Source organism: Mixophyes fleayi, chromosome 1 (genome assembly GCF_038048845.1).
Source record: "Mixophyes fleayi isolate aMixFle1 chromosome 1, aMixFle1.hap1, whole genome shotgun sequence".
NCBI lineage: Eukaryota > Metazoa > Chordata > Amphibia > Anura > Limnodynastidae > Mixophyes > Mixophyes fleayi.
The window spans coordinates 329,730,154-329,746,947 of record NC_134402.1 but is presented as its reverse complement, the minus strand read 5'-3'; positions in this window follow the sequence as shown (position 1 = coordinate 329,746,947).

Below are 16,794 nucleotides of genomic sequence, written 5' to 3'. Positions count from 1 at the left end.
AGGTGGTCAAAATTGACTGAAAATGACTTGACATTAGTGTTATTAATGTTAATAATAATGTAGGGGGGAAGCAAAAATATGTGATTTTAGCAACAAAAAAAAAGGCATTTTAGAAAAAAAATTTGGGATCCAAAACCAAAACGCTCAAGGGTGGTTTTGCCAAAACCAAAACCAAAACATGAGGTTAATCCAGATCCAAAACCAAAACCAAAACACGGGGGTCAGTGAACATCTCTACTGAGAATATATTTCCTGCACACAAGTGGAATCACACATACCAACAGACATTGGAACAATTAATGTCCAAAACCTTTTCTTCTTTGGCACAATTGAGTGTAGTAGCCCTACAGTGGAGGGTTGGTAGCATTTGAGAAGGTGAGGGGGAGGGGGGGCATGCAGTTTAACTTTGAAATGAGGACCTGACCTGAACAACTTGTGGCCGCAGGAAGATATGGAGCCAAAACACTTGTTATACAGGAATTGTGTTGTTGCACTTCCGGTTATTGTACTTCCGGAGTGTGCATTTGATAGTGGAGGTTCGTTATTGCATGTCCTTGGTACATGTCTTAGGTACTCATGGGGAACACACACCAGCTAGGCAGTTGTCCTAGCGACTCACCTAGCAATCGTGGTGTTTAATTGTTACAGTGAAAACCCATTTGTGTATTTCTGTCTTTGGCACTTTGTTTTGAGTGCCTCATAGAGAATACAAAGGAGCCATTGCTTCATATATTTTGTAATGATCTGCAGACTTTCACCTTTTGATGAATCATGACCTGCAACTGAAGACAATCTGTGACTGCATAAGAAGTCAAGTAATTACATGTTTTTTTTTTAATATCTGTATTTTCTGTTGTTCTAGGTTTTGCTTTATGTGTTTGTCTTGACAAACAGGGGTGGGCTGGGCCTGGGGGCAGGGGGGCATGGGCCGCTCAGAATCAAGGCTGTTAGGGCCGGCCGACCCCCCGGAAGTAATATAAATGTAATGCGGCCGCCTGTGCGGCGTGTGCCCCCCAGGCTGACGTCTGTCAGACCGCGCCTGTTGAAAAAGGTCCAAATATAGGATCGAAACATCAACTTATAATGTGAGATATGGAATTGAATCAAAAGAAAATGAAAGCAGAAATGGTGATTGTATCTTTCAGTAAACTAGCATGTATTTTTGTCATTACTCTATCACTAAATTTTGGCCAGCCAGCTTGCTGAAGACTTTGGCCAAAATTAGTGAAATATGGACAGTTGTGAAGAGGTAATTAGAAAATAGATTGTAAATAACTGTAAATAGATATTAATGCTATAAATAGTAATATAGGAGCAAAAACAGCTCAAAATCACATAATTTTACCTATTTTTCACAATTTTCAATTAAGTTCAGATCGAAAACCAAAATCATAACCAAAACCTTTCTGGATTTTTGGTCAAAACCTGTAACAAAGCCAAAACATGAAGACATTTTAGAACCAAAACCACATCCAAAACCAAAACACGGGGGTCAGTGCAGATCTCAAATACATACATACATATATACATAATTATATAAAGCGAATTTGGCACATAGATGTATAATGCTGAATTTGTAAACTTAATAACAACTCTGTGGCAAAATGTATCAAAGTGCGATTTTGTCAGCGAGTTGAAATTGCTGCAAATCGCTAAACCACCAAATGTATTAAACTGCGATTTTGAGGCTCAAAAATAAAAGAGCCGTCAATGCCTAGCCATGTGCTTCATTTTTCACAAAACAAGAAAAGATTGAAATTGTGATTTTTCAAACCAATACTCATTTCTGATTGGTTACAAGTTTAACATTGTAAACCTGCATGATTTTCACCTCATCAACACTATAAAAGTCTGTCTACTTCCATATTTTTAGTTGATAGGGGTTGCAGAAGTTATAGTAAGAGTAGTGGAGAGAGTAGGAGAGTGATGAGTTTTGGAAAAAGATTATTGGGAATGTTTTTTTGTGTCCCTGTTGGTTACTTTTGATTATCTAACCTTATATTTAGTAGGCTGTGTATTTAGAGCCTGTATTTTTTTAGTGAGTGTGTTGTTGTTGTTTGTTTTTGTTCACCTGTGTTTCTTGTGTGTTTATAATGGTAAGGGGAACTGTCTAGGGACAGTGGGGAGGAGATAAGAGATAGAGAAAAGCAAGTAGGTGACGAGAGTCAGGAGCTCCCGGTTTTCTGCTGCAAGTGGGGAATTTAAATGTGGGCACTTCAGTTTTGGAGAAAATTGTACTTGTCATAAACATAGTGCGAGTGTATGATAGGCTTTTGGGGAAGTTAAGCTGCAAAATACAGTTTTTGAGAAAAAAAGCAGCTTTGGTCATCTATATGTGCTGCTGTGGCCTATAACAAGATCAATTGATAATTGCCGTAAGCACATTTCTGATACTAAGCCAAGGGTAAAAGAGAAATTGTCTGATGAGAGCAGAGCAGCTGCAGCGACTGGCAGAGGCCTCGCCGTGACCATTGACTATACTTCCTATGAGGAAGAATTTAAGCAGCTTATCCCACGCAAAATAATAGAAAGGATCAATGTCTGGGACAGAGACAGGCCTCTGTTCCAACCTATGGCTGGTGAGTAATGTCTTTATTTAATTATTTATACCCTTTATACTAATTTAATAATCCAACATCATGAAAATGTTACACATATTTGCACATTGAATTCAGAAGTCTGACACATATTAGATAATGTGATGACATGTGGATGTCATCTTTTTATTTCACAGCTTTAAAACATTTTGCACAAAAATATATTAATATCAATCATCTCCCTATTTTAAATATACAGGTTCATCTCAAACGCAGCCAACATCACCAATCACTTGCCATGATGGTGACGACTCATTACTCATTAGCAGGTAAATCCATCTAGGGGAAAAAAATGTTAAAAATGTCACTGTTATCACAAAAATTTTTCTTTTGACATAAACCCCTATAAATGGTTTTGTACCGGTAATGTTGATTAATTAAATTTTTTTGTTTAATTAAAAAGAAACATCAGAAGCGTTTATGTTGTAAGATTCTAAGATGGATTCAGCATAAACACCAACACCATACATCACAACTGAACAACACATATTTCTGGACTATGTTGATCATTTTTCAGAAGTTGTGGAGTCTGTAGAACCAGCACCATGGAGCCTGCCTCAAACTGTTTCACCAAAACCAGCGGAAAATGCAAGTGGTCCAAATTTGGCAAGTTCCATCAAACAGTTTGGAGAAGGGCAAAACAATGTACTGAAATTCCATCAAGATTCTATGAGGGGAATCCAAGTTATGTAACATTTGCATAACATCCATCAGACCTTATTGTGAATGCATTCAAGTTTTGAGAAGATTTATACCAGCCTGGTGCATGAATACAGCTATAAATAGTCTGATCGGGGCAGAAAGAGAACTCTCTGGAAATCAAATTTCAGCCTGTGGCCAAATGCAAAACATACTAATGGCTCACCTATCTGTCCCATCATCCTCAGGCAACAGCAGCCAGAAATTCAAGAAAAGTACATCCATGCCACCTACTCCACTACATACTAGTGTGCATATCAGGGAAGGAAGACGGCCATCACCCAGTCATTCCAACTATCAAGAGACCACGCCTATTAAAAGAAAATAATAGATATACATTTATGTTGTTCTTGAAAACCTTTGTGCTTTTTTCCCTAATAAATTTCAAAATATAATAAAGTACAAACTTGCACATTGAAACAATTTTTTCTTACAATTCTTGTACCTATTCCTAAAAAAAGCAGTAAACTCTATGCAAACTGTAATAAGCAGTTGTGGTTTATGTTGAGGTGCTTATTTGGATAATTATGGTTTATTTGGTGGTAGAGGGTGAAGTCACACTTCCCTGTGCTTTTGCTGATGATTTTACAAGCATATATACCAAACAATAAATACAGTGTAATGTAAAGTAACAAACTTGTTAAGTGGCTGATAAACCATACCGACAAGAAAAAAAAAGTCTGTATTATCCTTTTCTGACCCCCCTTCCTGTGTTCTTCACACCAGCTGATGGTATGAACTCCCCTGTTTCATCACTGTCTACTGTGAGATATAGGGGTATATTTTGGTCCAAATGATGCAGCGGAAAGCACAACAACACAATATCAACCACCTTAGCTAGGGCTTATAGAAGCACACCACTATTTTTTATCAAGGCACCCGAATCTGGTCTTCAATAGGCAAAAGGTACGTGCTATCATACCTCTGTGAACACCTCATTATATCTATGTTGTGCAGGATTCTGTGGATTCAACAGTGGTATCATTAAACAGGATTGACACCCATATCCTGAGTCACCTAGAATGAGCCATAAATGCAATTTTTTTCATAAAATCCCAAATATAAATAAAAACATGTATATTAATGCATGAAACTGCATGATTATTATATCACATACCCAGTAGCCATCCCTCTGGCATTTCACCATTCTGAAATGTGTGATGGAGAGTCGACTGGTGCAGGATATAGGCATCATGGCAAGAGCCAGGATATTCTGAAACAACCCTCAGAATTCCATGTTTGCACCACAGACCACCTAGACATTTCTAGAGTATGAACAGTGTCTAGTGGTATAGATTTCAGCCCTTAGACGAGGTGGTCTCAGTCCAATGTGTGTGTGCAATCTATGCCTCCCAAGACATTAGGTAATCCTGAGAGCCTATAGAAAGCTATCTTAAACTCATGCCATTCTGATTCCTCGTGGGGGATGTGAGGGTATAAAACAATTAATGGTTATTAAGATGTACAAATAGGTGTGTGTGAAATGCCTTAAAAACTATACATCGGATACAGGACTACGCTTTGAAGAAAAAAAAACAAATGCTTCCTATGGAACAGACAGTAGCAGGATGCCAGACTTAAGGAAACAGCTGGCAGGAAAAGCATGTAATGCTGAACAGAGGATGTGGCCTTATATGTATATTTGCTGAGCTAAAGAGATTTCCTTATATGTCCTTGTCGTTAACAAGTTAATGCTGGACTCTATGTATAAATAAAGGGTTAGCTTGCATAGACTATCAGAGCTTATTTTGAAACTGCAACACCTTGTTTGTGTTTCATTTCTCCACTTTGCTGTCAACAGCAAAATACCACATAGGTAATCAGGTTATCAGAGATTGATAGTAGGGGCACCAAGCCTCAGTACCCCGACAGGGAAGCAGATATATGTAGGCACCAGTTTGTTAAGAGCACTTAACAATAATGTTGATTGCGTGGAGAATGTTACCTGCATGCGTTCTACAACCCGTGAGCCCACAGACTGAAATGAGCCAGTTGCATTAAAATGAAGAGATCACAATAATTTTTGCATCCCAGCGACATATAAAAGGCTCCATTTCGTCTCCCAGATGCTCATACAACTGCAAGAGGTTTGTTCTGTTAAGCCTAAACATTTTAATAACCTCTTGCTCGGAGAGTCCAGGATCAAATGTACATGGTCTGTGCAGGTTAAAGAGACCCTGGTGCTGGTGATGTTGCTCTCTCCTGCTCTGTGCATTCTCCAAAAGCTAATTTTCCTCCAAAATCCAATAGTAAATTTCCAAGCCACTCCTTTTCATACACCCTTAGATTAATAAGGTTTGTTGACCTTTTCATAGGTATTATTAACCTGCATATACCAGTTGCTGATGTGGTTGCTAATTTTGTCTATCTAAGTCTTTACTATTCTTTCTCTTACCTGCCTACCCCTTCTGTATTATTCACATCAACTGATGCTGTCAACTGTCGGTGGTAGTGTTGTTAAGAATCACAGCTTGGTCTCTGGTCTGGCTCGCTGCATTCCGGCTGTCATCAGGGCAACGGCCGGACACTTCTTCAAACTGTCGTGCATCCTCGCACCCTGCACTGTCAGGCACATGCGCATTAGAAGAATTAAGCAGCCTCTTGCTTCATTCATTTAATAGCAGCCTCATTTATTAATTAAGCAGCCTCCTGTGTTAGATTAATTAAGCAGCCTCATGTGATTAATCCTGCTGCTTTGACTGTTGATTGGGCAATATCAGTATTTAAGGCAGGGAGCACTTGGCCTAGTGTTCTGTGATGTGGATTGCTGACCTGCTTTGTTTAGTCCTCTGACTTCTGATGGAATTCTGGGTATGACCCTTAGCATGTTTTGGACTATAATTGTATGCTGATTGTCCTGACCTCTGGCTTGTAATTAGCCTTAGCCTGTTTCTGACCACGCTATCTGCTATGAACCCCTGACCACGGCTTACTTTTGACTACCCGTTATCATCCTGTTTACTGCCTCCAATTTTCAGCTGCGCTATGGCCGCCAAGGATAAACTTTTACTACACTAGAGCTTAAGACCTGGAGGCATCTAAGTACCTGCGAGCGCATAAAACTCTACAGGAACAGCAGCTGCTAAAGGTGAAGACCTCTATACCATCAGTTCTAAAAGTTTATCCTGGTAACCATGAGCCCTAACAGTCATATATTGGTTAAGTGCCAAATTATACAGCAGACAGCATGACAACACAATTTCTAGCTAGAAGCCCACTACCAGGTTTATCAAGGCATCTGAATCTGTTCTTCAATAGGGGATCCTGACATTTTTCACAGCAAAATTGTGGGGAAGCATATTTTCTCTATACTTTTTCCTCTGACACTGCTGCTTGCCAAACTTACCTTCCCTCCACAAATCCCAGATGGGGCCTTTAAACTTTAGGCTCAACAGGGATCACGTGTCAGTCAGTTGGTGAGTCCTTAGGCTGTGTCCTCTTTTGGTGATATATAAGCCAAATGGGAGTTACCTAACTGTGAAATTTGGTGATATCTACAGATAAAAAGTTCCCTGAACTTGGTAGAAACTCGTAGGGTGGCAGGTAGGGAACAAACAATATATGGATGTGTGTGACATGCATGTGCACAACTAATTTACCTTTCAGCACATACAAATTGAAAATCTTTTCTTATCATTCCCAAAATTTTTGAGGGATTGAGAACGAGACTTGGGTGGTCTAGTTCGGGAACGTGATTGTACCACTATTTTTCAGAAGACACACCCATGCTTCATCAGCAGCATAGTAACTGAGAATCAGTACCAAGTCATCACCAGATGGTATCAGTTTCCTAATCTGGTTTCTAAATTGTATCAAGGGGTTCCTAACTCCATATTTGGTGGGATTGCCCATTTGTATGGAAAAGAGTGATTACCACCTCTAAAACAATACTGGGGAGTGATGTGCCTAATAGCCCCTTCTTCTGGATCCTCAACATGATCAGTATGCCAATATTACAATGTTACGGACTTACCTCTCCTCCGTTCCAGCGCGCTCTGTGGGATGTCGGAAGCCGAACTTCCGGATTCAACGGTCACATGACCGCAACTCAGGGCGGGGGATTTGAATCTTACCTGGGTATTTAATCTTTGCTTTGACACTCGATGAGTGTCAGAGCAACTTGTCTGCTTCCTGGCTCCTGTCCTCTCCGTGGATCTCTGTGGTTACAGCCCTTGTGTGAACTCCTGTGTACCAGTATCTGCCTGTGTGACTATTCTTCCTCTCCTGCCCCTGTGTACCGACTCGGCTTGCTGACTCCTCTTTGATTTCTGGTGACCGTGACCCGGCTTGTCTGATGTTGCATCGCCTCTGTCCTGTACTTCTGCCGCCAGCCCGTGTACCGAACCTGGATATTCCTCACATTGAGCCTGCTCGCTGATTCTGTACTACATTGCTCCCTTGTGTACCAGTCCTGGATGTCAGACTACGCTCTCTCTACTTGCTCCTCCTCCCGCTATATTACATCTTGAGGCGAACCTGAGGACCGCGACCTGCGACTCCCGGCAGCTAAGCCCATCCTGCCTTGCAGCGGTTCTTGGTGAACACTGGGGAGTTCATAAGACTCCGTGCCTCTGGTAAGCCAGTGCTAATCAAGATTAGTATCAGATCCAGTTAATCCGCTACAGTTTGCTCTCACCATGGATTCAGGTGCAAGGGGTCTCTTGGAACACTTGGTAGGAAGAGTGAAAAAGCAAGAGGCCAATCAAGAGCAGCGTCTAAAATTCCTCTAGAGTTTATCTGTCCGGATGGGTACACTTCAGAATACCTTAGTGGCTACCGGACCTCCAGCACTCATGGTTGCTGTTCCTGACCCTCCGCCCACAGCGGCGGCTTCTACCTCTTAGTTGCATACCTAATCCCCCTAAATTCAATGGGGACCCTAAACTATGTAGAGGATTCCTGAACCAATGCTCTATTCAGTTTGAGCTTCTGACGGAGAATTTTCCTTCAGAAAATGCCAAAGTGGCCTATGTGATCTTGCTCCTGTCTGGTCAAGCCTTGGCTTGTGCCTCGCCTTTGTGGGAGAAGAACGACCCCATTCTGCACAATTATGCTATCTTGTTGTCTACATTCAAGAAGATCTTTGATGAACCTGTGAGGGTATCTAATGCTGCCAGCGGGTTATTGCGTCTGCACCAGGGAACCCAGTCTGTGGGTCAGTATGTGGTCCAATTTTGGACTATGGCTTCTGAACTCCGCTGGAACAACGAAGCTCTTGTGGCTACATTCTAGCAGGGTCTTTCTGACCGTATAGAGAAAGAGCTGGTTTCACAGGAGCTTCCCACATCCCTGGATGATCTGATATCATCATCATCATCATCAACATTTATTTATATAACGCCACAAATTCCGTAGCGCTTTACAATTGGGATATCTCTTTGTGTCAAGATTGATCTACATTTCAAGGAACGTAACTCTGAGAAGGAGCAATCTCATCGCAGTATGGTTCGCCTGGCTCCTAATTTCCAGACGCCTTTACATCACTCCGAGGAGCCTATGCAATTAGGAAGGACTCACCTATTGGCCGAAGAGCGATAAAGAAGGTTTTGAAACAGATTGTGTTTGTACTGTGGGGAGAGCTGTCACCTTCTGAGTTCCTGTCCAAAAGTCCAGGAAACGACAAGTCCTAACGAGTTCGGGAGAGGTTTCATTGGGCCTCCCTAGTCAGTCTCCCTCTCCCTGTCGTAGTAAAGATAGCCTCATTATTCCAATTTCCTTACATATGGGATCAACTACCTCTTCTCAGTCCGTACTCCTTGATTCTGGAACTACATGTCAGCCACTTTGGAAAGCAATACTCCATGCACACTCAAGCCTTGGAACAACCCATCTCTCTTTCGGCCATTGATGTGGAAAAAAATCCCTGAAGGGTCTATTCTAGTGCATACCACTTCTCTCATTCTCCAGATTGGGGCACTTCATTGGGAGAAAATTTCCTTTTTAGTGATCCAGAGATCTACCAATCCATAAATCTACCAATTTAGACTGGCAGTCTGGTCATATACTGTCCTGGGGGCAATACTGTCCTACACACTGTCTTCAGAAGGTGGTTCCTAAACACTTCCCAAATGTCACACAATATTTCCTCTGACAATTCTACCTGAGCCTAACCAGTCCTCCTCTGACATCTTCTGTGAACGAGAGGCTACGAGACTACCTCCTCACAGTGCCCCTGCTGTCTTTTAAGGCTTTATGAATGAACTCTTCCGAGACCTCTTGTATCAATTCATAGTCATCTACTTTGATGACATCCTCATCTTCTCCAAGGACCTGGTATCTCATCGTAGACACATGTATAATTTCCGGGACCGGGCTACAGATGGACTCCACCAAATTGAGGACCATACTTGACTGGCCTCAACCTTCTGGCCTTAAAGTTAGTCAATGGGTCCTGGGATTCTCTAATTATTATCACCAATTTATTAAAGGATACTCTACTTTAGTAGCACCTATCACTGCATTGACCCATAAGACTGTGAATGCCAAAGTGTGGTCGGCTGAAGCTACCCAAGCCTTTGGTATGCTTAAGTCTCTCTTCTCCTCTACACACATCCTCCAACAACCTGATTGCTCATGCCTGTTTGTCCTATTGGTGGATGCGTCTTTTGTAGGTACGGGAGCGGTGCTTTCACAATGGGATTTTTCTGGCAAACTCTGTCCATGTGGATTCTTCTCCCATCACCTATTACCTGCTGAAAGGGACAATGTATTTGCGATAAAGATCTCCTGGCCATTAAGTAGTCCATTTCTGAATGGAGGCATCTCCTGGAGGGAGCACAATTTCCTATAACCATCTATACTGATCACAAAAATTTTCTATACTTAAGTACAGCCCGCTGTCTGAATCCTCTGCAAGCAAGATGGTCCTTATTCTTCTCACCTTCAGTTCTGGATCTAAAAATATCAAGGCAGATGCTCTATCTCGCTCATTTGATCCTGCTGACGCAGATCCTATGGAGGAGAAAAAATTCATTCTGGACCCTAGCCGAATTCTGGCAGCAACACACCTCAACAGAGGTTGTCCTCCAGGCAAGACCTTCATTTCTTCTCATCTTCGTACCAAACTCCTATAATGGGTTCATCGTTCTCTCTTCTCTAGCCATGCTGGCATTCGCAAGACTAGTATCAGATCCAGTTAATCCGTTACATACAAGAGCTTCTATAATGATAGTGGTGGCATTATCTGAAGCCCAGTAGCCGAGTAGTCAGATGTTTACCAGATCGGTACACAATCGGGTAGTCAGACTTTGCTGGGTCGGTACACAAGCAGGTAGTCAGATGTTTGCCGGGTAAGTACACAAGCAGGTGCAAATATCAGAGTAGTTCCTTACAGGTTCTCTGCTTGTCACTATCAGTAGTGCTGAGGGTAGACTAATCCCTGCACTTGTAAAGACATAGGTACATCTCCCTCCTCAACAAAGACAGGGGTAAGATGGGTTGAGTTGTCAGACTAGAAACTTTCCTGATATCCCAGTGTGTCTGTCAAAGCACAATGTTGCTGTGTCAGTTCTTCACAGGTTCAATAAGGCATTTCTTTTAGATAGGATTGGAAATGACAGAAACTGGAGGGATAAATTTGGTGTCATCTGAGTCCTACAAAAAAAAGTTAGGACCTGTAACAGAACATATCTATACTAGTCCTGAGTCTAAACCTTCTGGCAGATATTTTCTTTCAAATAAAGCAAAGTATTCAGCTACAGGTGCTGTTTTCCAATTCACTATATTAGACCTAAGAATTCTTTTCCTATGTAGCTTTCCATGTCCCTTTTACAATTAATGTATTTTCTATGTGGTTGAGTGACAGTTGGGAAGCTTATAGGTTGGGTATTTTCAAGGGATGAAATAGCAAAACATATTTATGGAGTGGTTGCCGAGTTTATAAAAAAAGTTGGATTTTCTAAAATATTTCATTTTAATACAATAATATGTTAAATAAAATACAGCCCCAAAAAGTTGCAATTATGTATGTATGCTGAGTCAGACTCATCTCAAGATGCATACAGCTCTGCAACAGTAGCATATATACCAGGTTTACACTGGAAGAAAAGAGTAACATGTGTGCTTAGTTTAAGGAAAGGAGATTTGGCTTGACAGTGTTAGTAGTAAATGCTAAAATCATGTTACCCAATTTGTACACAATATAATACAGTAATGAAGTGTCATATACTTAAGACAGAATAGTATCTGCACATTATTATTAATATATATGAAAGTTGCATTAACTTTGTAAAATACAATTAAATGCAAATATTCATAGTCTTCCCCTTGTTTTCTTCTTTCCAGCCGCTGACTGAATGTAAATATCAATTAATTAATGCAAATAGACTGTAGTGATTTTATACACTATAGCAGCTGCACTAATGATTTATATACTGTCAGTAATAAGGATGATAATGCAATCAGCCAATCAGAAATAGCTGCTGACTGTCATCATTATGTTCATTTTCCACCAGTGGTCGGGCACCCACAAGAGATGTGCCTTCTGACAGGTGTACAGGCATCTTTGTCCAGGTCACATTTATGAGAACATGTCCTTACTGTACTTGGGCAATGCTTGTAAGCCCTACCCTGACTCATTCCACCTCCTTAAGCCTAAGAAGTTGTAAGCACTAGATGAATGTGCATATGAACAGAAGCACCAGTCTTTTTTGTGTGCAGGCGCAGTATGGAAGTGCATATTTTCTGCAAAGCAAAGATGCATACATGCAGCTCTGTATAAGCCCCTAAGTCTTCAAACAAATACACTTTTATGACCCAAGAATGACCTATAAACATGCACTCTCCACTACTTGATGTTAATGTAAATATCTTATTACCTGGCAAAACTAGATGCAAGAATTTGTCTAACTCACATTCAGTAAAGACCTTCATGATCAGCCCAATTTTAGCCAACCCCTACAATCAGAAGAAGCAAACCCCCCACCGATGCCGTCATCTTAAACAGGCGCATTTGCACAACATTAGACGCATGCTGTCAGAGAATGCCTTTTATGCAGCAGGACCTAATTTTACAGATTCATAAAAGATACTTAGGAGTTTTTTCAACTAGCCGTGAGGTTCCGTAATAGCGGATAACTTTCCACATAATCATTATCTAAATATCACAAAGAAACATAACACGTAAGGCTACTATGGATATTTGCAGTTAATTGTCTCATCCTCTTGGTGAATCTGCTACTATATGGCATGTAGGGCTAATAGCAACACATATAAAGTACTGCTTCATAGCACAAAAAATGAGATATAGAGGGACACAGAAACACCTTACAAGTGTGTCTTTCAAATGTGAAAGTCGGTATTTTGAAGTACATTTTTTACTCTTCACCAGCTGAAGCTCATTTAAATATGAACTTTTTCAGACATGTGTATTTCATGGCCAGGCCACAAATTAGCATTGCTGCATAATGTTCCAGAGATGACCATTAAATATGTGGATAGGGATATGTTCCTATCCTTCACCACATGGACAGTTGTAGAAAACATAATTAAATTTAATGTTTCCATTCCCTTCACTGAACTTATTTGTACTGTAAGGTTCATTTGGGTACCATGGTTATCCCCCTTCTATAGTATTTTGTAAAGTGAGAAGCAGCAATTAAGTGATGCAATCGCTGACCATTCTTCTCTACCCCTTTATTTAATCCTAAATTTCAAACAATACATTTTGTATATTGCAACTTTATAATAAAGTACTTTTCAAGTTGTAACTATCATTATATGATTATATTGCTATTATTATAGAGTAAAAGAAAGTTTTCTTGATTTTGCTCATTATTATCACGTGAATGCTTTTACCATAAGATAAAAACATTTCTCAATTCTGCCTGACTATGACTGAACAAAGACATAAATATTTAATAATTTAATGACCAAACCTGTGCAGTATATTCACATACAGTACTATTAGTACTACTTGTAGGGTATTCAGGTACATGAAATATAAAGGGCAAAAGTGGATTTTCCTCTGTGGATATCTTGCATGGATATCCTGCACTTGTTCAGGTATATCTACAATGTATGAAATTATGTACCATTTTTTTCTTAAATATATTATGATTTTTTTCAATCAGAAACTATACTACAATGTTATGGTGTTTTTTTTAATAGTGACCAATAATTAATACAATCTTAACTGAAACAGCCTGTTATTATAGTATAGTATCTACATTTTTCAGTTATCACATAAATGCCTCTGACAGGCAACTGTTGTAATTTAGAACATTAAAGAACCATATTTCTTTGCTCAGATAGCTTGAATTTTTATAAACCAGAATAATTTAATACAAATTATAGTATTTCAAGCACAAGGAAGGATTCTGACAAGACTGTGAAGGTTTTCTAGTGATGTTTAGTGTGTGTTTGATACATCTGGGAGCTTACAAGTAGAATACTTATGAATTAGGTACCACTGGTACTGTCTATATTCTCAACAGATGGAGAAAAACTTCTGATTTATCTTAGAAATATATGGATAATATAAAAGAAGTAAAATTCAAAGGAAGGCATTATATGCAGAAGAAAGTATTCACAATAATTCCCTAAACAGTGGAATTGAAATTAAAGCAACATAATTTTTATTTCATATTTCCATCTCATAAATATTTCTCCTTAACATTATTTATCAATAATATCCTTTGTGTTTGTTTGTACATGTAATGACTATAAAACCAAAACCAAAAGTAACTTCTTTAGAAAAAAAAACTCAGAATATATATTATTGATGCCTGATGATAACAATTGTTATATAAAAAAGTTAAATATGTTACAATCACCTTGTAGCTAATATGACACCCCACCAGGATTTTTAATGGTAAAAAAGTTAGTTTAAATATATAAACAAACCATGTTTCTGTGCTAAAGGCTGGGTTTAATAAACATGTATTTTTACTATATACTTGACCACATCCTTATTTATAAATCCCTAAAAATGTATTGGACCAAAGCTGCTGTGTGAATATGATTATGCTAGAAGATTGACAACAGTGAGAGAGCCACAGATAGCCAAAGCTTATTTCAAAACCAGCGTTACTTCTGTGATGTCTGCATCTTTTACATATAAAGTTCAAATACGTAAGATAAACATGTAGCTCTTTGATGAAACCGTCTCATAAGAGGCAGAGAAACGCGCCAGTTGACGCTATTGTGTGCAAGTTTGGTTAAATATCAGATCAACACTGAATACTGTTTATATCTGCTCTTGTGGGAACTATGTGTATGCAGAAGCTCCAGCCTCCTTTATATCTGGTGAAGCTTCTTTCCGGATGTAAGGTACAGCGATCAATTCATCTTCTGATAGTAAGGAGTACTGACTATCCTTATGGATTTTGTTTGTTGTCTAAAGTGGATTGAACTGGTTACCATCTGAATGAATGTGGGATTGGTCCCTAACGCTGTGAATATACAATACCTGATTACAGACTGCATATATAGGATTTTTCTTAGAAAAACATCATTTCCAATAATTTTTCTTGGTTTCTCTAAGGAGGCATATATTAGGATCTCTAAAACACAAAGTTTGGGATATTGAAGTAAATAAATCTCCTTACAAGGACTTGCAATTTATGAGCATTACTGAACTTGAGAAAATTGGAAAGTACATTTTGGAATGTGATTTTAACTTATATTCTTGCCACATTTAGCATGTTTACTATATGGGATATTATATATGTGATTGTTTTGTTTTTAATTTAAGGTTTATAATAAATATTAAATGTAAATTTCACTATAACCAGCTCTATCCTGTATGGTGATTTGCTGGTCTTGATTATAAAACAGGTACAGTACTTGTTAATATTGTAGCAGTGGTTAAGTGAAGCACCCTATTATACTCACCAATGTCTACTCACTTCGTGTGGTTTTCTAAATATGTAGGACCTCATGTAGAGTTGGACACAAGACCAATTGCGTAGCACAAAATACGAATTTCTACTGTGCATGCCCACAATAAAAACTACAGCTTGGGTCTGTATGAAGAGACACTTTGCATATACTACTCCTTAGACAGATCAGGGAAGAAAGGGGTGTGCAAGTATAATAAGGGCATGTTCAAGTAACTGTGACCCACATAGACCTGGATGCTGGCGCAAATATGCCTGGTTAGGAAACATTTCTGTTGCAGCTGCTGTACACTTAGTATAAGATACACACTGATAATTGTAACAATCAGCTGAAATGTGACTGGCTCAGCATGCTATATAGAATGTGCCTACATATGCCTGCATTTTAAACAGAAATTGTGTCCAACTCTACATAAGGCTATATACTCTACGTAAGTTTTTTTTCTCTTCAAAATATATGACAATGTAAAGAAGATTATTGTGAATAAATTATGTGCAGCCCATAAATAATAAATATAATACATTTAAAAAAAAATGTTGCACAGTTTGAGTGCCAACAGTTGAAAATTACAGCTAGCTGATGGTTTGGAACTGAACTCAAATACTGTTAGAAAGAAAAGGCATGGTATGTTTATGTAAACTGTAGCATCCACCACTCCACTAGATGTGAGGTGGCAGAGTCTATGACTGCTCTATTGTTTGTAGAATACTGATCTGTAATGTGCCATCTTGAATGATTCCATTATCACATCATGAAGTGCACACATATGCAGTGAGGCAGAACATATCTTCATCTTAGTAATTACAAAGCTGTCAGTTATACAAAAAGGTGACTACAAAAATGTTCATGACCAATTTATTTTCCATATAACATTAATGATATTGTATAAATTATTATAGGTATTGAGTTAATAGTAGAATATTTAAACATGAGTTTCAATTTGTAGAGGTTTATAAGCTTGACTCATTTCACTGTACAAATTGCAAGAAATTAAAAATATCTTCACTAGTCAGCTTTTTGCTTGTCCCTTTTTACTTCCAGTAACATTATCGAGTGATAGCTACTATACCATGACTTTACTGTATGACTGTCAACACATTTAGTTTGTAGTACAGTTTCATTGCAAGTTTAATTAATATATGACATCATATTCCCAGATATTAAGATATTAAGATATTTTTGTTTCATTCAATATTTACAATACACTAAGAACCTCAGTTATTCCATTGGTTTCTGAATTGCTAAATCGCTTCTTGGCCTTTTGGCTAACATCAAGTGTGCTGCATCTTGTTTCTTCTGGCCCCAATGGACCTTCTCAGGGTTAAACAAAAATTGCTATAAGCATCTGGCTAACATGGAAGAAGATGACAAGAAAGATCAACTTCGGGGGAAAGAAGCTCTGCTAGATCCTGCCTGCTGGAAGAAAACTTTTGGATAAACTCCAGTTGAAGAAGCCTACTTCTCTTCTGCTCATCTCTTTTCAGCAGAAGAAGACTTTGGGATCAACCCCAGCGGAAGAAGAAACCCTTCTCAACAGAAAAGCCTGCTCTTCTCTGCCCAGCGGAAAGAAATCTGCATAGCTCCACCCCCTAAAGATCACCCTCCAGACCAGCTTTTCAAGCCCTTCTGCTCAAGGAAAAAGAGCCAGGAAGATGGCTTC